Source organism: Pinus tabuliformis, chromosome 1_1 (genome assembly GCF_031772625.1).
Source record: "Pinus tabuliformis cultivar Carrire ecotype Pingquan chromosome 1_1, CPIR1, whole genome shotgun sequence".
Lineage (NCBI taxonomy): Eukaryota > Viridiplantae > Streptophyta > Pinopsida > Pinales > Pinaceae > Pinus > Pinus tabuliformis.
The window spans coordinates 457,294,646-457,316,231 of record NC_142297.1 but is presented as its reverse complement, the minus strand read 5'-3'; positions in this window follow the sequence as shown (position 1 = coordinate 457,316,231).

Below are 21,586 nucleotides of genomic sequence, written 5' to 3'. Positions count from 1 at the left end.
GTTATAAGAGTTGTATACGTACCCGATTTTCTATTAGTGAGTTTACTAGTGACACAAAATACACACCTTTTACATATTTGAATACAATTTCCCCCATTGAAGACCAAGAAAAAAATATGTGTAAATGAGTTACATTTTTTCCTACCCCAAAATGGATTGAAATAAGAGAAGTATGAGATTCTTTGATTATGTGAATTCTTTCATCTTCTGGAACACATAGTTTGTTAACATGATAGAGTAACTTGCCTTGAAAATGATAATTATCCACTTGTGAACCATGAGTTAACCTCTCATATACATCTTTAAAGTCAACATCCCTACCATACTGCTCAACATAACTATCAAGTGTTAATGAATCAGTGTATAAGACGATAGATGCATTGATAGGAGGTCTAGATAACATGTCAACCATTTTGTTATTTACACCCTTCTTATATTTCATGGCCAAATGAAATTGTTGTAGAAAACCTATCGACCTAGAATGTATTTATTGTTGTAGCTTTGTTAGTGGTTGCAAGTATTGTAATGGTTGATGATCCTTGTGTATTATTGTTTTTTTCCCATTAAGTAATGCTTCCACTTTTTAACACTTTGCACCAATGCATACAAATATTTATCATATGTAAGATAATTAAAAACAACTTTAAAAAAGGTCTCAGAGTGATAACAATTTTACTTACGCTGATGCATCAAAACTACTCCCATGGAATATCCACTTGCATCAATCTTTATCTCAAATGGTTGTTGGAAGTCTGGAAATGCTAACACTAGTGTTGTGCTAATATTTTCTTTTAGTGTATCAAAGTTCTTTTGTTCCTTGTCTCCCAATTGAAAGTTTTATTTCACGCTAGTCAAATCATGTAAAGGAGATACAATAAATGAGAAGTTAGAAATAAATTTTCTCCAATACTAGATTAGTCTTAAGAAGCTCCTAACTTCTATTGATGTTGTAGGATTGGGCTAGTTTACAATCACTTCAACTTTAGAGGGAGCTATTTTCACTTCACAACCACCTACTATGTAACCCAAGTACACTCATGATGTTTTTCCAAATTCCCACTTTCACACTTTCACATACAACTTGTCCTTTAAAGTACCTAATACTTGTCTAACATGCTTGACATGTTTATCCCAAGTTTTGCTAAATACAAGAATATCATCTAAGTAGATAATTACAAAGTGATCAATGAATGGTCATAAAACATCATTCATCACATGCATAAAAGTTGTCGTGGCATTATAAAGCCCAAAAGGAATCACTAACCATTCAAACAAACCCTTATTTGTTTTGAAAGTGGTTTTCCAAACTTCACCTTCTACAATCTAAATCTAATGATAACCACTTCATAATCTAACTTATTAAAATAGTTTCCATATTTTAACTAACCTAACAAATCATTGATACAAGGAATAGGGTATTGATTCTTTAACGATAATTTTTTTACTGCACGAAAGTCAATACACATTCTCTGTGTACCATCCTTCTTTGGTTTTAAATTTTTTTAACTATGGTCGGTCTTTATAATTATTTTTTTTGATCCATGATGTATTTGTAACAAAAAAAACTATAAAGCATGTTCTCCATGCTCTTTTCAAAAGAAGAAGATTGAATTTTTAAAAATATAATTTTTGGCTCCTAAGGAAGCCTTGTCGACCTCCTCCTAGTCAAGTTGGCCCCTTAAAGTGTTCAAGTCATATTTATCAAGAAAGAAACATGTTCAGCCTATTGGATCCCTATATATAAGATATATTCAAGCATTGATTCAGATTTGATCATAAAATACATAATATCTTCTCTTGAACCATGTAAATGATACAAGAAAGAATGATGAATTTCTCTTTTTGTTGTATAGGACTAAATATTTGTGGTATCCCTCTATGTTAGATGAATCTCTATTGTATGAGACCTAATCTCTGTGGTATCCCTATGTGCTACATGAATCTATGTACTAGACCAAATTTTTAATGAAGGATTGGATTATGAGGAAGGCGGAAGGCATAATTCTAAGCAGACATAATCATACAAAATTTTGTGGAAAAAATATTTGATTAGGATGGAGTTGGACTATGTTTGACCAAGTTTATTTGATGATCAGTTTGACCTTGTAAATGAATAGGATGTATAGATGTATCTCTTGTTATAAACAAGAATTTCTCTAAGGAAAAGGTTGTTGGGTTTTTTCCCCGTGTGGGTTTTCTCGGGGTAAATGTTTGTCTTCGTGTGTAGTTGTCTCTTTATGATCCTTCTGACATATTATTTTAATGTTTAGCTCCTATGTGTAATTTCATTATGATGGTAAGCGAATACAAGAAAATATTAACCTACCTAAAATCATAAGTAATTTTCAGTTTAGAGGATACCCTAAAAATCAACATTTGGTACTATCACAATAGGATATCCACATGAAGAGGAACTAGTCATGATGACTCCCTTTTCAAGCAATTATTGAACTTACTTTTTATCTCTACATTCTCAATTATGTAAATCCTGTACTTACCAACATTAGGAAGAGGGTCACTTTCTTGTAGTTGAATCTCATGTCAAATCTCCATCTTGGGAGGTGATCCTTCAGGTTACTGTAACATTTCATCATAGTTAAAAATTAAATTTATTAATCCATCCTTATGAGAAAAATCACAACCCTTAAAAGCATCAGATTGCTCAACATCTTTTTCTTTCACAACTATAAGTACAAATTTCTTTCTAGAATTTATGAGCCTCCTCATTTTCCTTGCACTAACGAGTTATAATGTAGTCTTAATCCTATGTGCTCTTACAATAAACTCAACCCCATCTTTGGTGAGGTGATATTTGTTCTCCTCCCTGAAGAATATGGATTTCCTTTCATACAAGTAATGGCTTCCCAATACAATTCCAGAAATATCAAGAGGAACCACATCTCATTGAAACCCATCAACAAATTTTGAAGTGATAGAAAATTTAAGTTTACATTGTTTGGTTACTTGTAGCTTTGCATCATCACATACATAGCAGAGAGGTTAAGGTTTCTTGCAAGCTAGTGTTTCTAATACCAGTTTCTTGAAAATTGCATCAAATATTACATTTACTTGGGAACCAATATAAAAAAATATTATCAACTTTCATATGCTTAATTATCACACTTATGTGAAAAATCTCACATCTTCTACTTTCAGGACTAAGAGATGGATTAGAACTACTAGAACTAGCATGCAAAGATGGTTTTACCATACACCCCTACTATTGTGATCTAAGCTTCATCCCTTGAATCGGATCCCAAATTTTATTGCATTATGGCAAGAGTATTTTTCTCTCCTTTTCCTCCAAACCTTTTAGGTCTTAGTTTAGGATGTAGCTTCCAACAGTGATCATCATCATGCCCTCCCTTTTTATAATGAGAGCATGTATGATTTTCCTCTTCTTTCTTCATTGTAGCAAGCTTCTTGCCTTTCACTCTTCCTTTGAATTTTCCTTCTTAAAACTTGAATGTTTGCTTCTTTTTTTTAATCACTTTTCACATTCTTTCCCCTAGACTCAAGATGAGTATCTTGGACACATACTTCATCCAAATTAGTTGGATTAAATAAGAGAATAGTATGGTGAATGTAATTGTGTAATGCATCGATATATTTTAAAAGAGTTTCTAGATTATATAATGGAATACCTAAAGCCAATGCCTTCTTCCTAAATTATTTAGTAAATTTTTGCATGCTTTGTTTTTTTCCTTGTCTCAAAATTTTCCATTCCATGATTGTTTTATGGGTGTATGCTAAAGGAAAAATCTATTTATTTAATGCATTAGTGAATTTTGACCATGAATAAAGGATCTTAACATTATATTTGCTACCTTCTTCAAGTTTACTCTCCCACCAAAGCAACGTTTTACCTTCAATTCATAGATAAGCCAGCTAAATCGTTTCCTCTTCTCCAACAATATTCTAAACATAACAATAATTATCTAATATCTTTGCATTAAGCTTGCCATTGTACATTAACAAGTTAAAGTTGACATCAAACTTCAACAATGGCTTCACAGGTTCAAAGCCCATCTACGCTATTTTAAAATCTTTGCAAGTTGTAATAAATTCAAATAGAAGTTTCCATTTATAAATAGTAAGAATCAGTGGTCGGTGCAACAATGACTCTTTGGGTTGTTGCTGACGAGGTCGCGAGTTCAAACCATTTTCCTGACTCTTTTGGAAAGGTTAAGAGGGTTTTGTTCCAACCTAGGTTACCGCATTAAACCACTTGATTGGTCCACGTGTCACACAATCAATACCTAAGACTTAGTCAACTGCACAACCACCTACAAAGTCAATTGCCACATCATCGCCTTTGCCATGTGTCCTATGTTGGTCCTACCATGCCACCATGTCATGTTAGCCAACTATCATGTGTCTTATTTTGATCCTCCCAAGTGTTATTCATACAACCTACCATGTGTCATCCTTTGGGACTACCACATGTCACCTATATCCTTCCTTTTTTCATGTTTTTCCAAAACTTTAGAATGTGATAACTTTCTCATACGAAGTTTGTTTGAGCTCATTTAAGTTGCATTGGAAATATATCATCGAGCTCTTCATCATGGGAACCTTTTCATCTCGATTTTGGACTATTGAATTTTCAGATATCTTGGATCCTCCTGGATGTCTTTAAAACTTCTTATGGTTTCCTTGACAATCCTCCCTCTTTCAAGTGCTTCACATGAACAAAAACAACCAGATAATAGACTTCTTCTTGGTCTACCTGACTCGAGTGAAGGGATCTCTCTTTGATTTCCTCAACTAACACATTTCAAGCCTAGAATCTATAGTCTAGATTCTAATCATAGGTTTAGAAGTTAACAAGGTTGTGGTTCTTAGGTTCACATATTCACAAGGATTATAGGTTCACAGACATAGTTCAAGTATTTTTTATATATTTTTCTCTAATGTTAACCATCCTCCAAACTCTACTCAAAATAACTAACTCAAAATTGACATGTTTTCTACCCACAAGTGTTTCTTCACATGGGAAAGATACAAGTTCCCCTTTTTGGGATGTGAAGTCAACCAATACTTTACTATGAGGTATGTAACCCATGCTTGGGTGGCTCCAACACCTTCTCCCCCATCCTCTTATAACTACTTGGGTAGTTGGTAGTTCAACAAGAACAATAGGGTCATAACATTAAATTTAGGAAAGATGGGAAACTTCCCAATTTCCCTTACAAACTTCCTAATTAGTCAATCCTTCCATACATCAGGATTCATATAAGATTCTCCTTCTTCTTCAACTTTAGTAGTTTATAATTAAATCAAAATATTTACAATAGACGATCTTGGAAATATATCCATGTTGGATCTCCAACATTATCACCCTTTAATTACATTGAAACACTTTGGGATTAGAAAAAGGAATGTTACATTAGAATCATAGTGAAGAAGATCCTTTTCATTTATGGCAAATCCTAGAGTTTGTGACTTGAAGGGAATATTTTGGAAAGTAGTATTTAAAATGATGGATGGTTGAAGTCAAAACTACTATGGTCCATATAGTAGCCTCATATATTTCATATAAATAGAGCTTGCTTCAAGCAACTACTAATATATTTAATCTCATAAATAATGCAAGTTACTAGTATCTTTGATCTCATAGAACAGGAAAACTACAAAATAAATGAACTAGGCAACCCATCATAATCATCACTTTTAATTAAGAAATATAATAATGAGAAAGCATGGTGAGTAACATAACTATTGTGTGAATATAGCTAATTCAAAGCTCATGACAATGAAGTTTGGAGGGCTAGGTTTAGGGGGGAAAACAAATCAATCCCAAATTATAGCTTACAAAGCTTAGTTGTATGGTAACCAAAAGTTTACAAATAACTTACCTAGTATAGGGAGACAACCTTGTCAATGCTCCTAATAGATTCCAAAGACAACAAAACTTAACTTTCCTCTACCTTTCCTCGCAATATCAACCCCACTACATATCCCCATTTCAAATGTTCTTTGAATACCCAAATTTTATCAAAACCCTAAACTTGTGGTTATAAAACTTTCTATTTAATTCCTTGGTCACAATCAATGTAAATTTATTAATTAAAAGTGCTAACATAGCTATTTCCAAACTTTATTAGTTCAAAAAACAATAGAAATGTGTACTCAAAACAAGGGCTTCTAAATATTGGTAATTAAAGGTCTAATATTTGGGAAATACTGGAAGATTGGATATAAATATACCATGAATTGGTCAATTTTGGAATCACATAAATTTTGTGAGGTATTATAGCATGAGTGAAATTGACTAACATTTGGGCATAGAAAGAAGTCATAGTTGAAGAGTTTAAAACATAACTTATTGGAATTTTATCTATATAGCTTTGGTAGCTTATTGATTGAAATATATTCGATTGATTTGATGGTGTTTATGTTTAGTTGATTTTCAAAGGAAGATCCATGTGCTTAAACAACAAGCATAAGTGATCATAAAGAAATATGAATCTAAAAAATGAGTAGAGGCATGTGGGATGATTAGCTTGAATAGTGTGGATGAACCCTCTTTTGCATTTCATTGCTAAGATTATTAATCTCATGATAGTGAATATAATGGAAAACATGAAGATTCTAATCATACCCAATAATAATCTCAATAATCATTTCAAAAAATGAAAGCATTTAAGTTTGAAATAAATGATTATCACCTCTCCTCTAAGATGACTTTAAAGGTTGGCCCATATTGCCATTTTATTGTGCTTCCAAACATGAATTTCAATTATTTCATTTTTCCTTCCACGGAAATCCTACATTATGGCCACTACAACCTTTTGTGGTACATGGTTGCAACTTGTAACTATCTTCTTCAACATCAACTATCTTCTTTCGTTACACATTTTGAGACTACCCTTACTCCTAAAACCAATGTTATGTTGTACCAACAACATCTATCAATTTAAACTCACCTTGCCTATTACACTAATTCAAGGTTTAAAGATATGCTAAGAAATTATGAATCATTTTTAATAGAAAATAGACATGCATAGTAAAGATATAGATATGTATGATGGGATCTGTCTAGGCTTAAAATTTCCATGAGTAGTAAAACCTTTTTTGTAATGACACATGATTTGAAATTCATATATAAATTACAACTTACACATAAACAAAATTTAATAAAAAAAAAATAATTATTATTAAAATATATATTTAAAATAAAATTTAACTAATTAAGTCATTGAAACCGTCAATCATCTTTTTAAATTAAAAATATCAGTTCAAATATCTTTTTAATAAATTAAAAGTGTTAGTTTAAATGTCTTTTTAATAAATTAAAAATATTAATTAAAATATCTTTTTAAATTAAAAATATGAGTTCAAAATTTTTAAAATACATTTATAAATTATGACTCTATAACCCAACCTAGGAAAGGTTCAACTTTGACATGAAGGGACTCTCCTTTTCCCACCATCATTTCATGTTTGTCAATATCATCCACAAACTTATATACAACATATATTGGTGCTCAAATTCTTTTGGATAAAGAAAATGAGACCACAAACTTTATAAAGACCCGACCAATTTGATGCTTCCTTCAATCTTCCACGTCATTCATGCCAAAATTTTGACTGCAGTGGTGATTTTGGAAAGTGTGAACATAAGGTTGTCCCTACCACTATAAATATTTCCTCTGACATATTGTCAATATTCCACCAAATATCATGTTAGTGGGCCATACTGTACAACTGCAACTGTTAGGTGTCATACTTTACCTAATTTTGCATGCCAATTGAAATTATCATCTACCTCTGCCTCTGCGACAAAAGGACAGGAAATGACACACTAAATTTAGAAGATTGCCAATTGCGTGAATGTGGGGTCCTACAGTGTTGTTGATAATGGTCCTACAGAGTATTCCACCACAAGTCAGTTTGTGGCCACCGTGTAGGGCCCGCAAAGGAGTAGGTTGCACCGCCACTAATACGGCCGCATTATTTGTTGCCGTTGTTAATGCTCATTTTCTGTCTTTTTCGCGTCTTCTTTGTTATTGCATATTTAAAAATTCAGAAAATGATGGTTTGAAATTCAATCCTTCCATCTTCCACGAATTCAAAATGGACCACCCCGAATGAGAAAGCACCAGCTTCACTCAAAAACAACTATGTATGTTCACACCCAAAATAACTCATTATTATGATTCACTTCAAAAAAAAATTAGTTCAAAAGAAAAATCCATCGTGTGCGCCTCTACTTTAGGGAAAGCATCCTCCGCGTGGCATCAACAGTGAAACCCACACGAAGCATCCATCACATGGAATTTACACAGATGGTCAACAATGAACCCCACACAGTTTATGAGAACAACTTGTGGTCCATTGCTCGAAACGTGCTTCATTACAGGCCAACCCTGCGATTTCAATTTTGTACGAACTATTAGATATTGTGTCGAGATTTTACCCCATATGATATTGACATGGCATGAAATGCCCTTGGTGGAGTTAGTATGTTTGATTGGTAGTTGTCAAATCATTGGCAGATTAGATTTATTTAATATTGGATTTGTATATGCTCAGAAGATCAAATCTCTCATATGTAAAGTTTGTTTTTGGTATTTGATCTTTTTGCATACGATAGATCATTTGAGAGTAACAATGCTAAATATTTAGATTATTATTATTATGTATATATTTGAGATAAACTTTAAAATTTACATTAATTTTTTTTGTTTGGCATGATCATATCATTCTTTTCTTTAATTTAGTATATGTTGTTTGTCTTGAATGGTTTGTACATCTGTGTTTCAATGATTTGAGTGGTTTGTGTGTTTATGTGTTTGGATTTGGATGATAATTTTTGCACGAGGATTGAGACTAAACATTCACTTCATGTAGAAGCATACCAAGGGCATAGGAAAGTAAAGAGAGGCTAGGAGGTTGGGGCTTAACACATGGCCTTTGGTCATTTCACATAGAAACAAGACCATTAGCATTGCGCCAGTCGAAAAGGGAACTCAATCCACAAAGGGATTAAAAGAATGGATGCCTATAGACTTATTCAGTGGTCGCTCGATGACTCTGAGAAACCACTAGGATTGATTCCAATGGTGGCAAAGAGTGTTGTTATGAAACCGGCTCAAGAAAAGATAGAAAAGATAGATCAACGCCTTAGAATTCAGCCTCTTCGAGGGGGCAAGCTCCTTTACATTACATAAATGAACAATTCTTGGATGATTCAAATGACAAAACCTCCTTTATATATATAGGAGTCTAAGGAGTCACAATATAATCCAGCCGACCTAACAATAATAATATAAAGCCACAAAAATAATAATAGAGGGATTCTATGGGGCACAGTAGTAACAATATGGGGGTAATAGGGGCACAAAAATATTAATAAGGGGTATAACTACAATAGTAATGGGGTAATCACTAGTATTATAGGGACCCAACATGCCCCTCTCCTTCAAAAAAGTGTTGTCCTCAACGCTTGAGTAGTTCTGGATACTTCTGCATAAAATTCTCATCCTCCCATGTGGAATCTTCAGTGGATAAGTTCTTCCACTTGATAAGATACTCTGAAATTGATCGATTTCGTAGCTGTCGAGTTCTTGTTTCTGTGACTGCTTCCGGTTCCAATATAATTTTTCCTTCCTCGTCAAGTTCTGGCAATATTGTTTGAACTGGGAGCTTGTCGCCTATAACCTTCTTTAAACATGAAACATGGAAAACTGGGTGCAATCGAGAAGCTGCAGGAAGCTCCAATTTGTATGCCATAGTACCAATCTTTTGCAACACCTTGTACGGACCATAATACTTTGGTGATAATTTATTATCCTTCTTAGCTTGCTTGAGGGACATTTGCTTATATGGTTGTAGCCGTAGGAATACCCAATCACCTACATCAAAACTTCTTTCACTGCGATGTTGATCTGCCTGTTGTTTCATTCTATTCTGTGCCAACACGAGGTTATCCTTTAAGAGTTGGAGGACTTGTTGTTGATGTTCGATGTGATGTTCCACTGCCTGAACCTTAGAATTTTCTCTTAAATATGATGTGATGGATGGTGGTTGATACCCATAAAGTGCCATAAATGGGGTCATTTTTGTTGCTGTATGGAAGGAAGTGTTATACCACCATTCAGCCAGAGGCAACCATTTGACCCATTGTGTCTGTTTATCAGATACAAAGCAACGAAGATATCCTTCCAAACATTTGTTTACTATCTCAGTTTTCCCATCAGATTGAGGATGATAAGATGAGCTATGAGCTAACTGAGTACCAAGACAAGAAAATAATTCTGTCCAAAAATTTCCAGTGAAAATGGGATCTCTGTCACTTACAATAATCTTTGGGTTTCCATGTAGCTTTTGAATTGTTTCCATAAATGCAGTAGAAACTGTACTGGCTTTAAATGGATGTGATAATGCACAAAAGTGTGCATACTTGGTAAGTCTGTCAACTACCACCATGATGACACTCTTTCCCTCAGACTTGGGTAAACCTGTGATAAAATCCATTGAAACCTCCTCCCAACGTTGGCTTGGAATGGATAAAGGTTGTAATAGACCCGGTGTCTTAATTGTTTCAACTTTATTTTGTTGGCAAACCAAACATTCCGCCACAAACTTTTGAATATCTGATTTAAGGCCATCCCAAAAAAATTCCTTCTTAACCCTGTGGTAAGTTTTTAAAAATCCTGAGTGCCCTCCTAAGGGAGAAGTGTGCAATTCCATAAGAATCTTTTGTTTTAGCTGGGAATTCTTACAGAGGTATAAGCGATCTTTGTACCATAACGAATCATTTTGCCAGCTAAATGTATCAAACGTACTGGAATCTTGTTGTAACTTTCGAATAAGTGCCCACACTTCTTCGTCATTCTTCCATTCCTCCCTTGCTTCGTTTATCCAATCTGGTTGGATAATAGAAATGGCACAACAATGCTTCCACATCCTCATCCTTTCTTGAGAGTGCATCTGCCACCACATTTTGCTTCCCTTTTTTGTAGATGATTTCAAAGTCATAACCCAACATCTTTGTGACCCACTTTTGTTGCTCTTCAGAGGATAATCTTTGTTCTAAAAAGTATTTAAGGCTATCATGATCCGTTTTTACCTTGAAGTGTCTTCCCATTAGGTAGGGTCGCCATTTCTTAAGTGCATGGAGTATTGCCAACATTTCCTTCTCATAAATAGCTTTGCTTAAAAACTTTCCCTTGATTGGACGACTTTCAAAAGCAATGGGTCTTTCATCTTGCATTAGAACAGCACCAATTCCATTTCCTGAAGCATCACATTCCACAATAAAGGTTTTTGTGAAGTCCGGTGTAGCTAAGACCGGTGCTTGGCACATTGCCTCTTTAAGATGTTCAAAGGCCTTTGTTGCTTCCGGAGTCCATGAAAATGCATCTTTCTTCAATAATGTTGTTAGAGGTGCTGCTATTCTCCCATAATTCTTAACAAACTTGCGATAATACCCTGTCAACCCAAGAAATCCTCGCAGATGCTTTATGGATGTGGGGATTTTCCATTCCTTAATGGCTTTAATTTTGCTAGGGTCTACCTTAACTCCTTCATGAGATACAATATGACCCAAATATTCCACCTCCTGGACTCCAAAGAAACATTTGGATCTTTTTGCATATAATTGTTTCTCCTCCAATAGTTGTAGCACCCTGTCAACATGTTCAACATGATCCTTCCAAGACTTGCTGTAGATTAGTATATCATCAAAAAATACTAACACAAATTTTCTAAGGAATGGTTTGAAAATTGAATTCATCAAACCTTGAAATGTTGAAGGTGCATTGGTAAGGCCAAAAGGCATGACCAAAAATTCATAATGACCCTCATGAGTTCTAAATGTTGTTTTCGGAATGTCTTCAATCTTCATTCTGATTTGATGATATCCTGAACGAAGATCCAACTTGGTGAAGTAAATTGATCCATGCAATTCATCCAGTAATTCATCAATGACAGGAATGGGGAACTTATCTTTAATAGTGAGCTTGTTGAGCTCCCTATAATCCGGACACATGCGCCATGATCCATCCTTCTTGTGCACCAATACTACTGGAGCAGAGAAAGAACTTTGACTCGGTTGAATTATACCAGCCTCTAGCATTTCTGCAACCATACGTTCAATTTCACTCTTTTGGACATAGGGATATCTGTACGGCCTGATGTTTGGAGGAACACTTCCTGGAATCAGATGAATAGCATGATCATGATCACGCATAGGTGGGAGACCTTTGGGAGTCTCAAATACCTTGGAATGATTGTCCAGGACTTTTTGGAGATCTGGAGAAATAGATGATTCCAATGTGGAAACATCTAGCGAACATAATTGTGCAATTACACCTCTTTGCTCCTTTTTTAGAAGCTTTGTCATACCATTAGAGCTGATTATCTTTCCTGGTTTCCCTGCAATACCCCTTAATTCAACTTCCTTTCCTTCCACAGAAAATTTCATGAAAAGTTCTTGAAAATTAAAAGCTATTGTACCCAAGGATTGTAGCCATTGGACTCCTAGTACAACATCAGCACCTCCCATTGGAATGGAAAGCATTGGGCTAGTCAATACATATTCTCCCATGGATAGCTTGATATTATGGCACTTTCCAGAGAAATTTATTGTTCCTCCATTTGCAATCATCACTTGACACTCTGGTGCTGGATATAGGAAGCAATTCAATTCTTTTGCTACCTTACAATGAATAAAATTGTGGGTGCTTCCTGAATCAATCAACACTATTACCTTTTTCTTCTTGATTTGTCCTTCTATCTTGATGGTTTGAGGAGTGGTAATTCCCGCCAATGCATTACAAGATATGGTCGGATTTATTTGTTCTTCATCTAGGCTTTGTTCCTGGAGTATATCCTCTTCTTTTGACCTTTCTTGCTCCTTTTCTTCTTCCTCTTCACAATCTATGTAGAATAATTTCTTCTCAGCACACTTATGACCTTTAGTGTATTTGCTATCACAACTGTAACAAAGCCCTTTTGCTCTTTTTTCTTCCAATTGTTGTGGTGTCAACCTTATAGGTTGTGGAAGACTAGGGGCAACAACACTTCCGTCTTTATAGTTGTGAGTGGTATGCTTCCTGGTTGCCATAATTTTGCTTTCCATTTTTCTTGCTAACCTGAATGCCTTCTCTAATGAATCAGGTTCCCAAAGGCGAACATCATGTTGGATATTATCCTTTAAAGACCCTATGAACACATCAATCCTATGCTCCTCTGGAATATCTTTTACCCTTATGTTCAATTTTTGGAACTCCTCAATGTGCTCCATTATTGAACCCTTTTGTTTGAGACTTATCAATTGGCTAAAAAAAGTGTTGCTTTTTGTATCCTCATAATGTGCTATCAATTCTTCCGTAAAAATTGCCCAAGTGATAAATTGTTTACGAGAGCAAAGCCATTGATACCATACAAACTGATTTGGTTCCAAATATAAAGTTGCCATACGTACCTTTTGTGTGTTTTGCACATTATTGAGATCGAAGAATTGCTCCATCTGTAATATCCATGTGGCAGGATCCTTGCCATCAAACTTCCTCATATCGATTTTTGGAATATGGTGAGTCTTCGATCCAACATTAGCATCTATGGAATCATGATTAACATTTTTTTTATTCTCATCATGAGTTTCCTTTAGTACCATTTCACCCTTAGTGCCCATTTCTTGTAGCAACTTATTCACATTTATCTTCAATTCATCCATGTCTGTTTTCAAATCTATCTTCAAATCATCCATCTTAGCTTCCACGTCAATCATCTTAGCTTCTACGCCTTTCTTTAAACCATCCATCTTAGCTTCCACGTCAATCATCTTAGCTTCTACACCTTCTTTAAACCGTCCATCTTAGCTTATACACCTTTCTTTAAACCATCCATCTTAGATTCTGTTCCTTTTTGTGTAAGGGACAGTTGTTGCACTTGGTCTTGTAATTTTGATATATCATGTTGCATTTCTTCCTCTTCTTCATGAGTCATGCTAGAGCTTTCAGGTTCCTTACTAGGTGTTTGCATTTTCTTTCGGGGCATCAGTTACCGATAATAATGCTCTACTATGCCCTTTGAATTCCTTCAAAATAAATTTTCAAACCAAGCTTAAGCAAAAATTTAAGAAAATCTACACACCTTTTTTCACTTTGTAGGAGCTTGATATTGCCTCTGATGTATCTCTGTACCTTCCAATCATCTAGTTCTGAATTTGTGAGCTGTAGTAGCCCTCTGTGTCCTCTTTCCAATGCCACAAGTCTGACCCAAATTGGATTCTCCAAGGAAGAGTTATGCGAAATCTCCCACAGTGACTTGATTATAGACTAGTTCAGTAGAGCGAACTTGTACGACGTGCCACGAGTCACTGTTTCGACCTTTGGATCTAAAAAACGCATACAAGAAACTACAGTCTATCCTCTTTTTGTACCTTCTTACAAAATTTCAATCTGATCCCAGAGAGAAAGTTATGACGATTTTCCCCAGGTCACCTGTTTGGAATGTAATTCAGGAGTCTGCAAAAAGACCAACTTCCTCAGATCATATCTCCGCAAATATAGCGTGAAAAGCTCTGAAATTCGGACCCAAGGTTCAGTGCGATTTCTTCTCAAATGGGTTTTTTTTGCAACTTCTGAAACGTCACAGAAAAAAAGTTATAGCGAAAATTCCACGATGACCTGTTTGGAGCAGCGAAACCCTAGAATCCAAAGCTCTGATACCAAATGTTATGAAACCAGCTCAAGAAAAGATAGAAAAGGTAGATCAACGCCTTAGAATTCAGCCTCTTCGAGGGGGAAACCTCCTTTACATTACATAAATGAACAATTCTTGGATGATTCAAATGACAAAACCTCCTTTCTATATATAGGAGTCTAAGGAGTCACAATATAATCCAGCCGACCTAACAATAATAATATAAAGCCACAAAAATAATAATAGAGGGATTCTATGGGGCACAGTAATAACAATATGGGGGTAATAGGGGCACAACAATATTAATAAGGGGTATAACTACAATAGTAATGGGGTAATCACTAGTATTATAGGGACCCAACAAGTGCCAAACGAAGTCAGTCACAACAGGAAGAAGAAAGAAAAAAATTTACACCCCATTCCTTTAGTTGTAAAGAAGGAGGTTGGGTGCATTACACCAAATGGATTCTTTGGTATGAAGTGTGTTATATTCTTCTTAAATCTTGGATGTGCTAAGTAAATATGAGGCCATTTCTTAGAATTTCTTGGGCATAGACAAATTCATATGAGGTTATTGACCATAAAAAACTTTATATGATGTCATTTTGGAAGCAACATGATAAGTGGTATTGTACCACAATTCTAAAAGTAAATGAAATTCACTTCATGATCTGGATCTTTCATTTATGAGCTAATGATTTCTCTTCATTAAACAAAATGTGGAATACAAAACTTGATAAAAAAGGATTACGAACAAAAGGAAATAACTACAAAGAAATAAGAAGAACATAATGAGATTGGTAACAGAGATCACCCAGTGTGAGATACATCTTTGGTTCTACTTCCAATGGATTAGTCTCTTCAATTGCAACACAAAATGACAAATTTACATCAAATCCTCAATATCAAATACTATTTCTCTACTCTGCAATTGCTTATTGAACCTAAGAACCTTTGTCAAAATCCTCTCCCTCCTTTTGATCTCCAAAAGGGGAAAAGATTGATTTTTATAATATGTACAATTTGAACTAGTGCCTTAAAAGCTAGGGGTTTGGACCTCTATACAACAAAACTAGTTGTGGCACAGTGGCTATTTAGGCCAATTATAAAACATTGGGGCCAACAAACCTCGAGTCAAACCCACAGGTTGTTGCCATCATTTCTTTATTCCAAGCACATAAAATTTATTAATAGTTATGGTCGATCCAATTACAATATTTGTCACATGGTGTATTAATAGGTCCATTCATTATGGGGAGGTCACAAGGTCAAGCTGGCAGACCTTTCCCATTTAGAAAGTAGTTGTAACAATTTTAAAAACTAAACGTTTGTTGATATGTTTTGTATGAACCACAATTGACATTATGGTTAATACTTTTATTTCATGTTAGATGTCACGGGTTCAAAATCCTCCAACACTATTTTAAGCTTGTTGTAGGTTACAATAACTTCAAATAGAAATTTCCACTTATACATAGTAAGCATCAATGGTTGGTGCAATAATGAGTAGTTGGGTTTTTGTCGATGAGGTTGCAAGTTAAAACCACTTGCTTGACTCTTATGCAGATGGAAGGATCATTTTTTTTCTAACCTGGGTTACCATTTGACACCAGTTAATTGTTCCATATGTCATATAGTTAGCGCCCAAGACTTTGTTAGTTTCATAATCACCTGCTAAGTTAGTTTCCACATAAATGCCACATCATTTCCTTTACCACATTTCCTCTCCCATTGTTTCCATGTCACCTGCCATGTTAGCCTCTTTTTATGTGTCTTCTTTTGAGTCTCCCAAGTGTCCTCCATACAACCTACCATATGTCACCCTCTTGAGCTACCACATGTCACCTTTGTCCTTCCTTTTGCCTATTTTTACAAAACTTGAAAATGTGACAAATTTCTCATACAAAGTTCATTTGAGATTGTTCAAGTTGTGTTGGAAATATCTCGTCAAACTCTCATCATGGCGGTAATTTAATATTGATTTGTGACTACTGAATTTTGAGGCCTCTTAGATCCTCCCAAATCAATTATCCCCATTAGGTAGCTTTTGGAACACCAAAAGTTGAATTACTCAATAAATAGGTGAGAGTATTGATCCCTGACTTTCAGTATCTCGATCCATCGTGTTTTCCTTGGATGCATTCCATTAAGGCCCACTCGAAGATACTCCACATTACCTCATCATGAAGTCCTCATCTTCCTGTCTAGATTGGCATCTTCTTACAGTTGGTTCAAATACTCAAGAGAAATTGATGGAGGGAACTTGAATACTCTCAACTTGATCTATGATCATTGGAGGCTCATATAGTTTCAAGTTCACCAAATTTACAGTTAAATACATCTGCATGTAATGTGGTAGATCTAAGCAATAATAATTAGTGTCATTCTTCTCCAAAATAGTAAATGGTCCATATCAAATTGGTTTGCTCTTTTTACCTTCCCCTTTTAACCTGTCTTTGTTGATATTCAACCAAATACAATCACCAAATTAGAAGTGATGTTCCATCTTATGTTTATTATGCCTAGCCTTGTATTGGGCTTGTCTCTTCTCCAACTATTTTTATACTCTCTTATGGACCATTTAGATATTTTGAATGAATTTTCAGGCATTGTTTCCATCTCTACGCTCATCATAATCAACATATTTCCCAAAAATGAAATTCAATGGAGACTTTGTAAGGTACCCAAAACAATGTTCGAATAGAGAGATCTATGTAGAAGAATGCAAGGTTTGGTTGTAGGCATGTTGCACATAGTATAATTGTTCATCCCAAAGCTTAGGATGCTTACTACAATATCCTTGGACCAAATGTACCTTGATCTTCTTAAATACATTTTTTTTATCTTTTAGTCTGCGGATAAGAATAAGTACCTCTATTCAACTTTGTGTCTATCAATCTCCACAAACTCAACCAAAATTCCCAAACTATGGGAATCTTGATCTAAAATAATGGAAGTGAGCAATCCAAAGTGAACTTAAACATGCTGGAAGAATAAGTGTGTAATCTACATTAAAGGAAATTTTACCTTAAAAGTGCCAATGAAATTTTCATGTAATTTCCATGCCATAATATGTAAACCAATCAAAATCATTTAAATTTAAGAAGAGGTACATGTAAATATTTTGCAGGGAAAAGAAGAAAAACTACTTTTTTTAATTGTATTTTTGGCTTATATCCCTATATGTTTACTCAAATTTAAAGTCTAGACACTCATTGGACGCGGAATTAAATTCCACATCTAATGAGTACCCATTATGCATAATTTTGAGAAGACCCACATTGATAGAAATTAAAGATACATTAAAAAATTGTGTTCAATTCGTTTTTTAATGAACCTTCATTTTTTATCAATTTGGGTCTTCACAAAAGTATGAATAATGGGTACTTGTTGGATGTGGAATTTAATTTTGCATCCAATAATTCTATAAACTTGAAATTTGAGTAAACCTATAAGGAGATAAGCCAAAAATACAATTTAAAAAAAGTATTTTTCTTCTTTTCCCTCCAAAATTCATAACACTTATTTTATTATTTTAACTACTATTTTATTATTTTTCCTTAGGAGACCACTTTTAGGCTGAAATTTCCTCTAATATTTAGTTGTCGCTTGCTTTTAAAAAGGCATAAAAATACCCATTTTACTAAACATATCAACAACTACATAAAAGTAATCATGACCTCTTTTAGACATAAGAAAACCCCTTACAAAATCCATAGAGATGCTTTCCTATGGATGAGAAGGAACTAGAATAGTTGTATACAGACCTAATTTTCTATTAGTGGGTTTACTTGTGGCACAAAATACACACCCTTTTACATATTTGATTACAATCTCTCTTGCTCAAGTCCAATCACAAAATATTTGTAAATGAGCTATTGTTTTTCCTACCCCAAAATGTGCTGAAATACGAGAAGTATGAGCTTCTTTCATTACATGAATTCTTTCATCTTATGGAACACATAGTTTGTTAGCGTGATAGAGTAACTTGCCTTGAAAATGATAATTCTCCACTTGTGAACCATGAGTTAACCTCTCATATATATCCTTGAATTCATCATCCCTAACATACTTCTTAACATAACTATCAAGTGCTAATGAATCATTATATAAGACAATAGATGCAGTGATAGGAGCTCTAGATAGCATGTTAACCATTTTGATATATACACCCTTCTTATATTTGTTGACCAAATGAAATTATTATATTTCATGTCTTGATTTTTGTAGCTTTGTTAGTGGTTGCATGTACTGTAATGGTTGTGATCCTTGTGTATTATTATTTCTTTCCAATTAAGTAAAGCTTCCACTTTTTAACACTTTGTACTAATGCATGAAACTCTTTATCATATGTAAGATAATTAACAACAACTTTAAAAAATGTTATGTAGCTATCTCACAAAAAGATAGATCAATGACTTAAAAAGTATCCTCTTTGAGGGGGAAACCTCCTCTACATTACATAAATGAACAATTCTTGGATGATACAATTTACAAGACCTCCTTTGTATATATAGGAGTCTAAGGGGTCACAATATAATTAGAGCCTACATAAAAATAATAATGTAAGGGCACAAAAATAACAATTGTGGGCTCCTATGGGGCACCACAACAACAATATGGGGGTTGCATGGGCATTACAACAATAATAAAGGGGATACACTAACAATAACAATAAGGGGGCTACACTAGTATTATAGGGACCTAACATGCCTCTCTCTTTCAAAAAAGTGTTGTCCTCAAGGCTTGAGTAGTTATGCATGCTTCTATATAAAATTCTCATCCTCCCATGTGCAATCTTCAATGGGTAAGTTCTTCCACATAATGAGATACTCTGAAATTAATCGATTCCATAGATGTCGAGTTATTGTTTCCATGGCTGCTTCAAGTTCAAATACGACTTTTCCTTCTTTATCAAGTTCTGGAAACATTGTTTAAACTGGAAGCTTGTCACTGATAAGCTTCATTAAGCATGAAACATGGAAAAATGAGTGTACTCGGGAAGATGCAGGCAACTCCAATTTGTACGCCATAGTATCAATACTTTGCAACACCTCGTAAGAACCATAGTACTTGGGTGATAATTTATTATCCTTCATAGCTTGCTTGAGAGACATTTGTTTGTATGGTTGTAGCCGTAAAAGTACCTAGTCATCTACATGAAAACTTCTTTCACTATGATGTTGATATGCCTATTGTTTCATTCGATTCTGCGCCATATTCAGGTTATCCTTTAAGAGTTGGAGAACTTATTGTTGATGCTCGATGTGATCTTCCACTGCTTGAACCTTAGAGTTTTGTCTTAAATACGATGTGATGGATGGTCGATTATATCCATAAAGGGCCATAGATGGGGTCATTTTTGCTGTAGTATGGAAGGAAGTGTTATACCACCATTTAGCTAGAGGTAACCACTTGACCCATTGTGTTTGTTTATCAGATACAAAGCAATAAAGATATCCTTCCAAACGTTTGTCCACTACCTCAGTTTTCCCATCAGATTGAGGATGATAAGATGAGCTATGAGCTAATTGAGTACCAAGACAAGAAAATAATTCCATCCAAAAATTTCCAATGAAAATGGGATCTTTGTCAATTACTATAATCTTTTGGTTTCCATGATGCTTTTGAATTATTTCCATAAATGAAGTAGCAACTGTATTGGATTTAAAAGGATGAGATAATGCACAAAACTATGCATACTTGGTAATTCAATCAACTACCACCACGATGACACTCTTTCCTTCAGACTTGGATAAACATATGATAAAATCCATTGAGACCTCCTCCCAACATTGACTTGGAATGGATAAAGGTTGTAATAGACCCAGGGTCTTAATTGCCTCAACTTTACTTTTTTGGAAAACCAAAAATTATGCCACAAACTTATGAATATCATATTTAAGGCCATCCAAAAAAAAATCCTTCTTGACCCTCTGGTAAGTTTTTAAAATCCCGAGTGCCCTCCTAAGGGAGAGGTGTGCAATTCGAAAAGAATATTTTGTTTGAGTTGGGAATTATTACAAAAATATAAGATGTCTTTTTACCATAATGAATCATTTTTCCAACTAAATGTATCAGATGTATTGGTATCTTGCTGCAACTTTTGAATAAGTGACCACACCTCTTCATCATTATTCCATTCATCCCTTTCTTCGGTTATCCATTTAGGTTGGATAATAGAAATGGCACAAAGCAATGCTTCCACATCCTCAATTTTCTTGAGAGTGCATCTGCATCAACATTTTTCTTCCCTTTGTTGTAGGATTTCAAAGTCATAACCCAACATCTTTGTCACCTATTTTTTCTACTCTTATAAATATAATATTTGTTCCAAAACTATTTAAGACTATAATGATATTTTTTTACCTTGAAGTGTCTTCCCATGAGGTAAGGTCACGATTGCTTTAGTGCATGTAGTATTGCCAACATTTCCTTCTCATAAATAGGTTTGTGTAAATACTTTCCTTTTATTGGACAACTTTCAAAAGCAATGGGTCTACCTTCTTACATTAAAATACACCAATTCCATGTCCTAAGGCACCACATTCCACAATAAAAGTTTTTGTGAAGTCTGGCATAGCTAAGACCGGTGCTTGGCACATTGCCTCTTTAAGATGTTCAAAGGCCTTCATTGCTTCTAGAGTCCAATAAAATGCATCTTTCTTCAGTAATTATGTTAGAGTTGTTGTTATTCTCTCGTAACTCTTATCAAACTTGCAATAATACCCTGTCAGCCTGAGAAATACTTGAAGATGCTTTATGGTTGTGGGGATTTTCCATTCCTTAATAGCCTTAATTTTGTTAAGATCTACCTTAACACCCTCATGAGTTACAATATGACCCAAATATTCCACCTCTTATACTCCAAAGAAACATTTGGAGGTTTTTACATTTAATTGTTTCTCCTCCAATATTTTGTGTGCCC